Raw genomic sequence first — 13,789 nt, 5'->3', positions numbered from 1 at the left:
GCTCTTATTGGTTGCCTCGACTGTCCCATTCATCTTTGGCCGATATGGGGAAGAGTTGTGTTGGATCTTTGAATTCTTGGCACAGTTCTTCCACCATTTGGTTGTTCAGATTAGATCCATTATCAGTGATGATTTATTTCTCCATGCTTCCACTAGATTATTCTAAAATCGTTGGGACAAGAGAGAAAAGAAGGAAAGGGTATATTTTTCAAAAGTTTGTGTTTTAGAGGGGATTATTTTTCAAAAATGGTTTTTGTAAGAATGGATTGGTCAAGGTAGGCTTATGTGTTTAGCTTGTTCGATTAAACACTTATGAGGTTAAGCACATCTTTGTTATTAATGATTGTGTTTTGACAACTTGGATAGCTTTTCTTGAGCCCCTTGTTGAATTCAATTGATGGTACCATCATGGATTTATTTTGTTTTTCTTTTTTTGACGGCCCTAACTTTTGCCTAAAACACCCATTTGTGATGTCTTAGCGGGCTTTTGTTTTTATTTTTGTGCAGCCCCCTTTTTGGGTTTCCTGCCGAGCTTTTTGTTTTTTAAAGGATTTTTATCCTGAATGGAATTCTTTTTATCCATGACGGCACTTATTGAGGCCAAGGAAAGGTGCTCCAAGTTGTCGTGCACACTTCCACACAAAATGATGTGGGTTTATTATTATTAAGATGATTTTAACCTTATTCATGTTTATTCAAATAGGGTTAAAAATGATGCGGTTTAGAATTTTATTATAAGCAAGAAAAGAAGCAATGAAGAATGATTTTATTATAATCATAGTGGAAACATGTGTCCTTATTTCATCACCGATATGGGTCCCAATATTGACCTTTTTTATCTTTCGACCCTGCCCCAAATTCACGGTCTCCAATTCCTCTTGACATGGTTGGAGTAGACGAGTTTCTTGATCTAGCAATCTTTGCAGATCCGGAGAGATGGTCTCCTCATCACTGTCCAACTCAACCCGTTTATCCTCAACTTTCGGATCCCGGTCAGAGCGAACAATTACAGACATAATTATTTTATTGGTTCTGTTTAGGTTTAGAATTTATTAATGTTAATGGGGAAAGAGAGAAAAGAACAAAAAAGAGAGTAATGTGAAAAAATGCCTCTTTATTGATATTTTTAAAAAACTGTAAAACCCTTATTTACATGAAAAGGTTCTCATGATCTCGGGTACTGATCATGAGTCCCTAAAAGAAAAGAAAAATATGAAGGGGCCCTATTGTGGCTTGCCATTCTCTACTCCTGCTTTGGTAGAGGATTCTTGCTCACGTCGGGCGCTGTCGAATCGAAGGTGACCCACCCAGCATCAATAAGGTCTTGGACCTTATATTTGAGAACTTTACAGTCCTCCGTTGAATGCCCCGATGCCCCCGAATGGTATAGACAATTGTCTTGTGGTTTGTACCAATCGGGGTATGGTGGATCAAATTTCCTCGGTGGAACATAAGCTAGAAGTTGCGCCTCCACTAGCTTCGGCAGGAGGTCGCTATATGTGGTCGGAAGTTTATCAAACTTCCTCACAGGCTTGTATTGCGACTTTCCCGACTTCGAAGTGGAAGAAGATGGAGAAATGGTTACAGCGTTGACTCCTCCTTCTTTCTTCTTCCTGAAGGTCTTCTTGGCTTCAAATGATTGGGAAGGCTTAGCCAGCTTCCCACTTTTAAGTCCTTGTTCCACTCTCTCCCCAATAGTGATGATGTCCGAGAAGAGTGTCGTTGTGTTCCCTATCATTTTATCGTAATAGGGACCAGTCAACGAGTTGATGAATATGGACACCGTCTCCTTATCTGACAGCGGGGGCTCTATCTGTGCCACCAACTCCCTCCAACGTTGGGCATACGCCTTGAAAGATTCATCATTATTCTTGCTCAAGGCTTGAAGATCTGACCTATCGGGTGTTAGGTCGATGTTGTATTTGTAGCGCTTGAGAAAGGCGTCAGCCAACTGCCTCCATGTGTGTACTAGATTTCCATCTAGCTGCATATACCAGTTGAGTGCAGTTTCAGCCAAGCTCTCTTGAAAGCAATGAATTAAGAGCTTTTCATTGGTGGCATATGCAGCCATCTTGCGACAGTACATGGTGAGATGACTCTTGGGGCAAGTCAATCCCACATATTTCGGGAAATCTGGCACTTTAAATTTAGGAGGGAATTGAATGTCCCTCACTAAGCACATGAGTTCCAGCCCCAAGAGGTATGGCATGTGGAGGATCTTCTTCATGCTCCTCCTCCTCTCCCTCATGATGGGACCCATGGTCACTGTGATGAGATCCATGAATGTTATGGTGACGCATGAGTTCCAACATTTGCGCCATCTGCTCTTTGAGCTGTGAAAGCTCGGTTGTGAGCTTCTTGTTTTGTTCCTCTAGCGCTTCCATTTTCTTGATTTTCTTTGCGCGTGTGAGGACAGAGAGATGACCAGCCACTTTCTAAAATGAATGTTTATTCTAATTAGCTTATTTATGATATGAATACACTCTTGATGTGAGCTTGATAATCTTTCATCTTTGAGGCGCTGCCTTTTTAAGATGAAAGTTTATCACCCTCCCTAGGCTATTATCTCTCCACAACGGAGAATCTCAATAGTCACGGGTCTCTTTCACTCACATCGAGAGGGTATTAGTGAACCTATAAATGATGATGAGGATGCATGAGGTATTATTGATAATGATGCCTATGCTCCTTACTTTTATTATATTTTCACACATTGGTTTTTCCTCTCATGTCATGACATTTTCATGCATGGGGATTATTCTTTAGACCTTATCACGAGGTTATTTATTAATGCACAAACAATTGCACATAAGCATTTACACAAACAATTCACTCATCCACGAACAGTCACGAGCGAATCACGAGGTAGGGGTATCCTGCAGAAAAGTGCATATTCAAGGTGGATCTAACTGTTCTCACCGGTCTGAGGCCCCCAAGGTGCCCCCATTATAGGGACCCAATTCCTCTCATCGTAGGTCGATGGAAAGCTCCAACGCACCGTCGGACTCAAGTTCATGGTTATCACCTTGAGTGATGTTTTCCGACAACGGTCTACGGGCACCTATAGACCCATTCGACAACCGGCCGTACTAACATCCACTCCCTATGGTTAATCACTCATGCCCCCGGGTATAGAGGGAACTGTTGTGTGCAAAGGTTTGTGTGCAGTTTTTATTTCAAACAATTGCGTAAATTTAAAAATACAACAGTTATTAAAGCCAAATAGATAAACATATTATCATACAAGTGAGGGGTAATAAAGTAATTTTTAACTATTATTTGTTAAAAATAATCTGTCACTAAATGGGACTGACTCTCGAGGCTTCCCCAGTGGAGTCGCCATCTGTCGCCACCGGCCCGAAACCGGCTTTCGGCATTCGCGAAGACGGTCGAGCTCGCTTTTATTTTAGTTTTGAAAATGTATTGGATTATTAGAACGACTTGTTCTCAAACTGAGACCTTGTCGATCTTATCCAATTTATTTATTAAATGTCTCACCAATCCATATTAATCCCAAGCGGGACCCTCCATGGATTAGTGGTTTTCGCAAAAGGAGGGTTCGTGGAGTCGCCACCAATGTTTTACTCAAAACATTGGAAAAAGGGATAAGGCAATTGATTTTATAAATCAACTTTAGCCATTACAACCAGAGTTGGGTAAGGGAGTCGGTTACGCGTGGGGAAGGTGTTAGCACCCCACAGCGCCCCTTTCGGGTTCCCTATGACAGATTATTTCTAAAATAATAGCGTAAAATTACTAAATTACCCCTATTTATTATAAGCGATTATAAATTAACTATCTACATGATGACAGTTTAAATATGCACACAGAAAGCAGTAAAAGGAAGGATTTAAGAAGAAACCTCTTGAAGCGTGCTTTTATATATTGAGTAAAACTGGGAAGCTTTTTGGCGTTCCCTCGCTCTACAAGCCCGCTCACTCCTCCCTAAAAATAATTTTTGACTTGGAAATCCGGAGGATTTCCCTTCGACTAAGTTCGAATCTCCAAGCTAAATGCTCAGAATTCCAGAACTTTGTCGGGTCGATTCCTAGAGAGATTTCTAGGGCAGAACACTGCTCAAAAACCCCAGAATACTCAAGGAGGGAGTCAAAACTGTGTGTGAAAGTGTGGAATGACGTCCAATTGACGTCATATTTATAGGGAATAGGCGCAATACGGCCTACAGGAGCAATACGGCCGTATTGAAATTTTTGAACTTCAATACGGCCGTATTGAGTTCAATACGGCCGTATTGAAGCTCAGAAATTTCAATATGGCCGTATTGAGTTCACTGCGGCTGTATTGAAGCTTCAATACGGCCGTATTGATTTCAGTACGGCCGTATTGAAGTTTCAGAAACTTCAATACGCCGTATTGAGTTCACTGCGACCATATTGAAGCTTCAATACGGCCGTATTAAGTTTAGTACGGCCGTATTGGGCTTCATTCCCTCCACTTCCTTATTTTAAGCTATTCTAAGACCTCTAGACCTACAGAGAACCCTCCTAGGGCCTTCCAGGAGTCCTTCTGGCTGATCTTCCTTCAGTCTTCGAGAGTCTTCAAGCTTTATTTCCGACCCGGACAATTTTAGGGGTCTACACTCCTTAAGCTCGGATCTCCTTCAAGGAAATTGAAACTAAAATGATGAACCAAAGAAGGATGAAGATGCACGGATGGATTGAGGCAAAGCCTTGGATGGAAGCATCCAAGCTTAAAGAGCAAAGGATTGCTCACTTCAAAGAGAAGGAATTAAGGAACTCCTATGGTGTTTGAAGGCACTCTCTTGCTCTCTCTCTAAACTCGGTGACTCTTGAAGAATTGCTGAAAATGCAATCAGAAATTCAATATATTCAAAAGTGCAAATACAAGGTAAGAGTTACACATTTGTAGGTGGGAAAAATTAGGTTAAGTGGCGCCAATCCGTTTAAGCTAGTTGGCGCCAAGTTTGAATTTCAAATTTGAATTTGAAATTCAAACTTTGGCTAGCCAAGTGACTAATCCGGATGGTACCTTCATCCTAATGTAATTTGGAAGTTATTTGATGTGAATTTAGAGCTCACATGGCCGGATCCTTACCATGCAATCCATGTGACTCAAATTCAAATCAAATTACTTCTAAATGACATAAGAATGAATCCTAATGCACCTATTAATGTATACTTCAAATAAACCTAATCTAATGACCGAAATACATTGGTCAAAGAAATACAATGAATAGGAAAAATTACAAGAAGAAGAATGAGCCTAATATTGGGTATCAAAAGCCCAAAGCCCATGAAGCCCAAATATAAGCCCAAAAGTAAAAACCCTAGTCTATGGTCAAAATACAAGACCAAAATCAAAGTAACTTCATATGCTAAGAAAATGTAAGGAAACATGGTCTTCAATTAATTAGAGTCCAAGTAAGAAGCACCCTAGGCCCACCAAGCCCAATGGGCCCACTAAGCTCTGAAGCAGAAAAATCTTCAAGTAATCTCCTGGCCATAGCTCTAGTGGTTGGGCCTTTAGCCCATGCTCTTCCATCAGGAAAGGACATTGGTGGCTCTCGGATTTGGCTACTTGTCGCCACCCACCGAAACGGACATTGGCATTCGCGACGATGGTTGGACTCTTTTTTAGTTTTGAAAAATGATGGATTGTTAGAACGACTTATTCTCAAACTGAGACCTCATCGAACTAACAATTTTGTTAAATGATTCTCACCAATCCGTGTTAATCCCAAACGGGACCCTCTATGGATTAGTGGTTTTCGCAAAAAGGGGTTCTTGGAGTCGCCACCAATGTTTTACTCAAAACATTGGAAAAAGACATAAGGCAATTGATTTTCGCAAATCAACTTTGGCCATTACAACCAGAGTTGGGTAAGGGAGTCGATTATGTGTGGGGAAGGTGTTAGCACCCCACAACGCCCCTTTCGGGTTCCCTATGACGGATTATTTCATAAATAATAGCGTAAAATTACTAAACTACCCCTATTTATTAGAACGATTATAGGTAAACTATCTACATGATGAAAGCGTTAAACGTGCAATGCAACAATCAAAAAGCGATAAATGAAAGCGGTAAAAGAAAGGATTTGGAAAGAAACCTTCGAAGCGGGCTTTTATATATTCAAAAAGGAGTTAGGAGGCTTTTTGGCGCTCCTTCCCACTACACGTTCGCTCGCTCCTTTCCCTAAAAATAAATATTAACTATGGAAATCAAAGAGATTTCCCTTCGACTTGTTCGAGTCTCAAGCTAAAGGCTCGTGAACTCAAGAACTTAGTCGGATCAGCTCTCGGAGAGATTTCTAGGGCAGAGAATAGCTCAAAAACCCAAAAATACTCAGCCAGAGGGTGGAGAAATGCTCCAAATGTGTGGAAGGACGAGCCAATGACGTCCTATTTATAGGATTGAGGCGTAGTACGGCCTAAGGAGTCAATACGGCCCGTACTGAGTTTTTGAACTACAGTACGGCCGTACTGAACCTCTAGGAGGGCGTATTGAGCTCCAATCCTCACACACCCTTGTTCTAAGCTACTCTAAGACTTCTAGACCTACAAAGAATCATCCTAGGGTCTTCCAGGAGTCCTTCCGGCTGACTTTCCTTCGGTCTTTGAGAGTCTTTGAGTCTTATTTCCGACCCGGACAATTTTAGGGGTCTACAGCTTCCCCCCCTTTACTTAGCCGAACGGCTTTTTTTCGTGTACCGGTTGTCGCCACCGGCCCGAAACGGGCTTTCGGCATTCGCGAAGGATGGTTGGACTCTTTTATTTGTTTAAAAATATGGATTGCTAGAATGACTTATTCTCAAACTGAGACCTTGTCAAACGAGCAATTTTATTAAAAGGATCACCAATCCATGTTAATCCCAAGCGGGACCCTCCATGGATTAGCGATTTTCATAAAAAGGAAGGGTTCATGGAGTCGCCACCAATGTTTTACTCAAAACATTGGAAAAAGAAGTTTAAGGCAATCGATTCAAAAATCGACCTCGGCCATGACAACCAGAGTCGGGTAAGGGAGTCGGTTACGCGTGGGGAAGGTGTTAGCACCCCACAGCGCCCCTTTCGGGTTCCCTATGACAGATTATTTCTAAAAATAATAGTGCAAAATTACTAAATTACCCCTATTTATTCTAAACAATTATAACTTAACTATCTACATGATGACAGTTAAATATACACACAGAAAGCAGTAAAAGGAAGGTCTTAAGAAGAAACCTTTGAAGCGTGCTTTTATATTCAAGTAAAACTGGGAAGCTTTTTGGCGTTCCCTCGCTCTACAAGCCCGCTCGCTCCCTCCTAGAAAATTTTAACTATGGAAATCCGGAGGATTTCCCTTCGACTCAGTTCGAGACTCAAGCAAAAAGCTCAGAACTCGAGAACTTTGTCGGATCAACTCTCCGAGTGATTTCTAGGCAGAGCACTGCTCAAAAAAACCCAGAATACTCAAGAAGAGGGTTAAAACTCAGTGTAAAAGTGTAGAATGACGTCCAAATGACGTCTTATTTATAGGGAACAGGCGCAATACGGGCCCTGGAGTCAAAACGGCCCGTATTGAAGTTTTGAACTACAATACGGCCGTATTGAATTCAGTACGGCCGTATTGAAGTTCAAGAAACCTCAATACAGCCGTATTGAGTTCAGTGCGGCCGTATTGAAGTTCAAGAAACCTCAATACGGCCGTATTGAGTTCAGTGCAGCTGTATTGTAGTTCAAAATGTTCAATACGGCCGTACTGAACTTTTGGGAGGCCGTATTGGGCTTCATTCCCTCCACTTCCTTATTTTGAGCTATTACAAGACCTCTAGACCTACAGAGAATCCTCCTAGGGCCTTCCATGAGTCCTTCTGGCTGACTTTCCTTCAGTCCTCAAGAGTCTTCAAGCTTTATTTCCGACCCGGACAATTTTAGGGGTCTACAGCTGCCCCCCCTTTACTTAGTCAAACGGCCTTTTGGTGTACCGTTTGATAAGTAAAGGAGTTGACCCAATTGTCCGGGGAATAAGCCATCCTTCCGACTTGTAGTGTCTTCAGGTGGGAAAATTGTTGAGTAGCCTCTCCAGGTTGAGTTTGCCCTCTCCAGGGTGAGTATTAGTCGTCGCCTCTCCAGGCTCATTGCATACCTCGGTGCTCTGGACATCTGGGTAGCTGAGTAACGCCTCTCCAGGCTTGTGCATACCTCGGTGTTCTGGACATCTGGGTAGCTGAGTATTGCCTCTCCAGGCTTGTGCATACCTCGGTGCTCTGGACATCTGGGTAGCTAAGTATCGCCTCTTGTGCATACCTTGGTGCTCTGGACATCTGGGTAGCTGAGTATTGCCTCTCCAGGCTTGTGCATACCTCGGTGCTCTGGACATCTGGGTAGCTGAGTATTGCCTCTCCAGGCTTGTGCATACCTCGGTGCTCTGGACATCTGGGTAGCTGAGTATTGCCTCTCCAAGCTTGTGCATACCTCGGTGCTCTGGACATCTGGGTAGCTGAGTATTGCCTCTCCAGGCTTGTGCATACCTCGGTGCTCTGGACATCTGGGTAGCTGAGTATTGCCTCTCCAGGCTTGTCTCCAGGCTTGTGCATACCTCGGTGCTCTCGACAACTGGGTAGCTGAGTAGCACCTCTCCAGGCTTGTGCATACCTCGGTGCTCTCGACAACTGGGTAGCTGAGTACCGCCTCTCCAGGCTTGTGCATACCTCAGTGCTCTCGACAACTGGGTAGCTGAGTATTGCCTCTTAGGCTTGTGCATACCTCGGTGCTCTCGACAAATGGGTAGCTGAGTACCGCCTCTCCAAGCTTGTGCATACCTCGGTGCTCTCGACAACTGGGTAGCTGAGTAGCGCCTCTCCAGGCTTGTGCATACCTCGGTGCTCTCGACAACTGGGTAGCTGAGTACCGCCTCTCCAGGCTTGTGCATACCTCGGTGCTCTCGACAACTGGGTAGCTGAGTATTGCCTCTTAGGCTTGTGCATACCTCGGTGCTCTCGACAACTGGGTAGCTGAGTACAGCCTCTCCAGGCTTGTGCATACCTCGGTGCTCTCGACAACTGGGTAGCTGAGTACCGCCTCTCCAGGCTTGTGCATACCTCGGTGCTCTCGACAACTGGGTAGCTGAGTAGCGCCTCTTAGGCTTTGAGATGATTTTGTCTCCACAGTCCACGATGCTGCTTCAACGATTGTTTTTGATTTTTGTGCCACTGAGGGCTGGATAACGCAGGGATCCGTCTAGGGGATGTGCAGTTACTCATAGGTTCTTGTGTCCCAACTTTCCATTGGGTAGTTGGTGCCCATTGGGGAATTTCTGATTCCTTGGGGGTGCAGACACAAAGATTCTCTTTCTGATGTGAGCGATGCCTTATGATTGGCTGTCGTCCTTTTGACGTTGTGGAGTATCCCGGTTATCCTTATTCGGGTGACTCTTTTTTGATTTTTTTGATTTTTGTTGCCTCTGTGTAGGCTGTTATCCGCTGGGGGATTTTGTCGTTGATTTTGATTAGCCTCTTCTGTTAGGCATATCATCTTGATGTTCAATGATTGGCTGAAAAGCCAAATTCCGCTTGGGGAATTGTTATTGATCTTTTGGATTTTTGCTTTTTGTAGGAATGCCTCTGTGTAGGCGACTGGGGATTTGAAGTTCTTATGTATCCCAGAGTATTATTTAGAAAGCCTCTTCAGGCTTAGCTTCACTCTTCGTTTGAGTTGGAAAGCTATCTTCCACTGAGGAAGTTTAGGTCCTTTGATTTGGATATTTTGTTTGGATCATGCTTCCGTTGGGGAATTTCGATGATCTGGTTTGGATAGCTTTCTCTGGGAAATTTGGTCCAAGAGTGAAAGCTAAAATATCTCTGGGGAGTATTATTTTGGCAAGCCTCTCCAGGCTCAGTTATTCTGTGGGAGTATTATTTCGGCAAGCCTCTCCAGGCTCAATTATTCTGAGAGAGTATTATTTCAGCGAGCCTCTCCAGGCTCAGTTATTCTGAGAGAGTATTATTTCGGCAAGCCTCTCCAAGCTCAATTATTCTGTATGATGAATTGGTTTTTTGTTCAGCCCGAGAATGCAAGCTGAGATGTCTTTTGGAGAGTATTATTTTGGCAAGCCTCTCCAGGCTCAGTTATTCTGTATAATTTGTTGGATTTTCTGTATTTTGCCTTTTTGTTGATTTTGGCTTTTTCTGTGTTTTTGCCTTTTTTGTTGATTTTGGCTTTTTCTGTGTTTTTGCCTTTTTTGTTGATTTTGGCTTTTTCTGTACAGAAATGTCTCTGGGGAGTATTATTTTGGCAAGCCTCTTCAGGCTCAGTTATTCTGAGAGAGTATTATTTCGGCGAGCCTCTCCAGGCTCAATTATTCTGTATGACGAGGGAGTATTATTTCGGCGAGCCTCTCCAGGCTCAATTATTCTGTACGTTTTATTGATTTTCTGAATTTATGCATTTTGTTTGCCACTGTCATACACAAGCAATTTTTCTATTTTTTCTATTTTATGCGACTGCCTCATGATGAGGTCTTTGAATGTGCAATTAATGTGCGTGATGCACAAAATGCAAGTTTAATTATTTTATTAATTTGTTTTTTTTTTTTTTAGAAAAAATGAATGGCTCCCCCTATCCTCTTCTTCTTGGAGGAATTTTTGTCATTGACGTGAGGGAGGATTTCTGTTATTGCCAATACGGCCGTTATTCATTTCAGTATGCCCGTATTGAATTGAAAATTTGTTCATAACCCTAATTTTGGTACGGGCATACTGAACATGTTACGGGCGCATAGTTTTTTCTGAAGTTTGATTTTTTTTTTTTTGAATAAACAGAGAATAAGTGATTTTCCATTACACCTATCATCTGTATGCATGTATGATGTATGATGCACCTAATTCTATTTGATTCATTTTTCAAAAGAATTAACCGATGCGTTTTTTCTGTTTGGATTTTTGCCATTCCTCTAGACGGGCTGTGCGCTGCCGATTTCTGTAACCGAGGAATGATGCGTGTTATATTGAGATTTGGTGTCATCAACCAAATGATCCTTCCCTTCCTTTAAAAGATATGTCAACCCTCCTATTGACCACTATATCTCCATGTTTCCACTAGATTATCCTAAAATCGTTTGGGACAAGAGAGAAAAGAAAGGAAAGGTATATTCTTTTTTGAAAGTTTGTGTTTTAGAGGGGATTTATTTTTATTTTGAAAAATTGTTTTTGTAAGAATGGCTGGCCAAGGTAGGCTTATTGTGTTTAGGTTTGTTTGTTTAAACATTCATGAAGTTAATCAAATCTTGTTATTGACGTTGTGATTTGACAACTTAGATAACTTCCCTTGAACCTTTCTTTTTGAATTCGGTTCATGGTACCATCATGGATTTCTTTCGTTTTTTGATTGTCCTTATTTTTGCCTAAAACACCTCTTTGCGGTGTTTTAGCGGACTTTTGATTTTTGTTCATTTTTGCAACCCTAACTTTTGCCTAGGTCACCCTTTCGTGGGATTCCTAGCGGGTCTTTTGCTCTTATTTTTGCGCAGCCCCCTTTTTGGGTTTCCTGCCGAGCTTTCTTTTATTTTAAAAGATTTCTTTTTATCCATGATGGCACTTGTCGAGGCCAAGGAAAGGTGCTCTAAGTTGTCACGCACACTTCCACATAAAAATGATGTGGGTTTATTGTTATTAAGACAATTTTAACCTCATTCATGCTTATTCAAACAGGGTTAAAAATAATGTGGTTTAGAGATTTATTGCAAGCAAGAAAAGAAGCAATAAGAAATAATAAAGAATGATTTTATTATAATCATAATGGAAACATGTGCCCTATCGAGGCTCGGGGGTCGGGCTGTCCCCGAGGAGTAATCTCTAATAGTCATCAGGTCTATACATCCCTATCGAAAGGAGAAGAGCACTTGATGACGACGACCGGCCTTGACGCTTGTGAACCGGCCTTCCTAAAGATCTGGCTTAAAGAACGTCGAGAAGGATCTTGGTTCTTCTTCGTCCTTTGATCTTTATTAGGGTTGTATCCTAACCCTTGTTTCCCCGGATTATCCTTGATAATAGGTAGCTCGGGAATTCCTTGGGAATCCTTGCCAAGTCCTTGTCCCGGCAAGTATCCATTCTTGGTGAGCATATGGGCTACCTTCTTCATTTCTCGGGGAAATGTCTCAACATTGGCGATCTCCAATGCTTGGAAGGCGGTTTCTAAAGCTTCTTCTGCTGCATCCACGTAAGGTATGGTGGATGGCTTGCTGATGAGTATGTCATCTTCAGCTTGTACGGTCACCAGTTTGTCATCCACTATGAATTTGACTTTCTGGTGGAGCGTAGAGGGAACAGCTTTCGCATCATGAATCCAAGGTCGGCCGAGGAGACAGCTATATGCGGGAGAAATGTCCATCACTTGAAATTCGACGTTGAAGATGGTGGGTCCAATTTGGATTGGAAGATTGACTTCTCCCACCACTTCTCTTTTAGAACCGTCGAAAGCTCGGACGATCATGTTGCTCGGGCGCATTTGGATTCCCTTGATTGCCACTTGCTCGAGCGTTCTTTTTGGCATTACGTTCAAGGAAGATCCATTATCTACCAAGACTTTAGCGATGTGATACTCCTTGCACTTTACAGAGATGTGCAAGGGCTTGTTGTGATTTGGTCCCCCAGCGGGGATTTCCTCATCGGTGAAAGTGAGGTGATCATTAGCCGTGATGTGACTAACAATCCCCTCAAACTTGTCTTGGGAGATAGTGTGCGACACATATGCCTCGTTCAAGACTTTCAACAGAGCTTGCCGATGCGGTTCGGAGCATAGGATCAACGACAACAGAGTAATCTTTGCTGGCGTCTTATGAAGTTGATCCATGATGGAGTACTCGCTCTGTCGGATATATTTTAATAGCTCATCAGTCTCCTCCTCGGATTCTTTATTTTCCTTGGTTTTTTTCTTTTTCTTTTTCCTTTTCTTTATTCTTGGGAGCTTTATCATGAAGATCATCGGGAGTGTAGATCCTGCCACTCCTAGTCATGCCCCCAAGTCTAGCGATGTTAGAGATATCGCTGTAGGCAGAAGAATGGATGTCGTATATCCACGGCACAACCTTATTTGATTCGTAGGGGAAAGGTCTTGGAGCAGTGATCCTTAATGGTGTTGGACCTTCCCCTTTATTCGTCTTGATTACCAACAACGGAGTTGATGTGCGCTCGCTTGGCGCGGTTGTTGGCTTACACTTAATAACAAATGGCGTGCGATCCATCTTGAACATACGCATCGATTATTTCTTTCTTTTTATTAATGTTTATTAATGATTTATTGGGAGGGATGTATGAAATGCAAACCTAGATCCCTCCATGATCTTTGATAAGAATGCATGACATGAGATGATGACGTTGCATATGCATGCATTGTGTTTATTCAACTAAGCATTATCATGTTTTCGGGATGTCCCTAAGATGATGCATGATATTGCTTGGTTTTGGGTAAATATCATTTTTCTTTGTTTTTTGAATATATATTTTTTTTTGTATTTTTAGGGTGAAAAGGGAAACTACCTATATGAATGTGATGAAGGTAGATGTTAACACCATGTAATGGAAGATTCTTATTTCTATTTATTCTTATTATTTAAAAAGGAATGTTGTATGTTTAAAAGGTGCAATGTATGCTCATACAATGTCACATAAAAATGCACAAACAATTCACTCATCCACGAACAGTCACGAGCGAATCACGAGGTAGGGGTATCCTGCAGAAAAGTGCATATTCAAGGAGGTTCTAACTGTTCTCACTGGTCTGAGGCCCCCAAGGTGCCCCCATTATAGGGACCCAATTCCTCTCGTCGT

The sequence above is a fragment of the Cajanus cajan genome, chromosome 3 (genome assembly GCF_000230855.2).
Source record: "Cajanus cajan strain Asha chromosome 3, NIPB_CcT2T_4, whole genome shotgun sequence".
Classification (NCBI taxonomy): Eukaryota; Viridiplantae; Streptophyta; class Magnoliopsida; order Fabales; family Fabaceae; genus Cajanus; species Cajanus cajan.
This window is presented reverse-complemented; position numbering follows the sequence as displayed.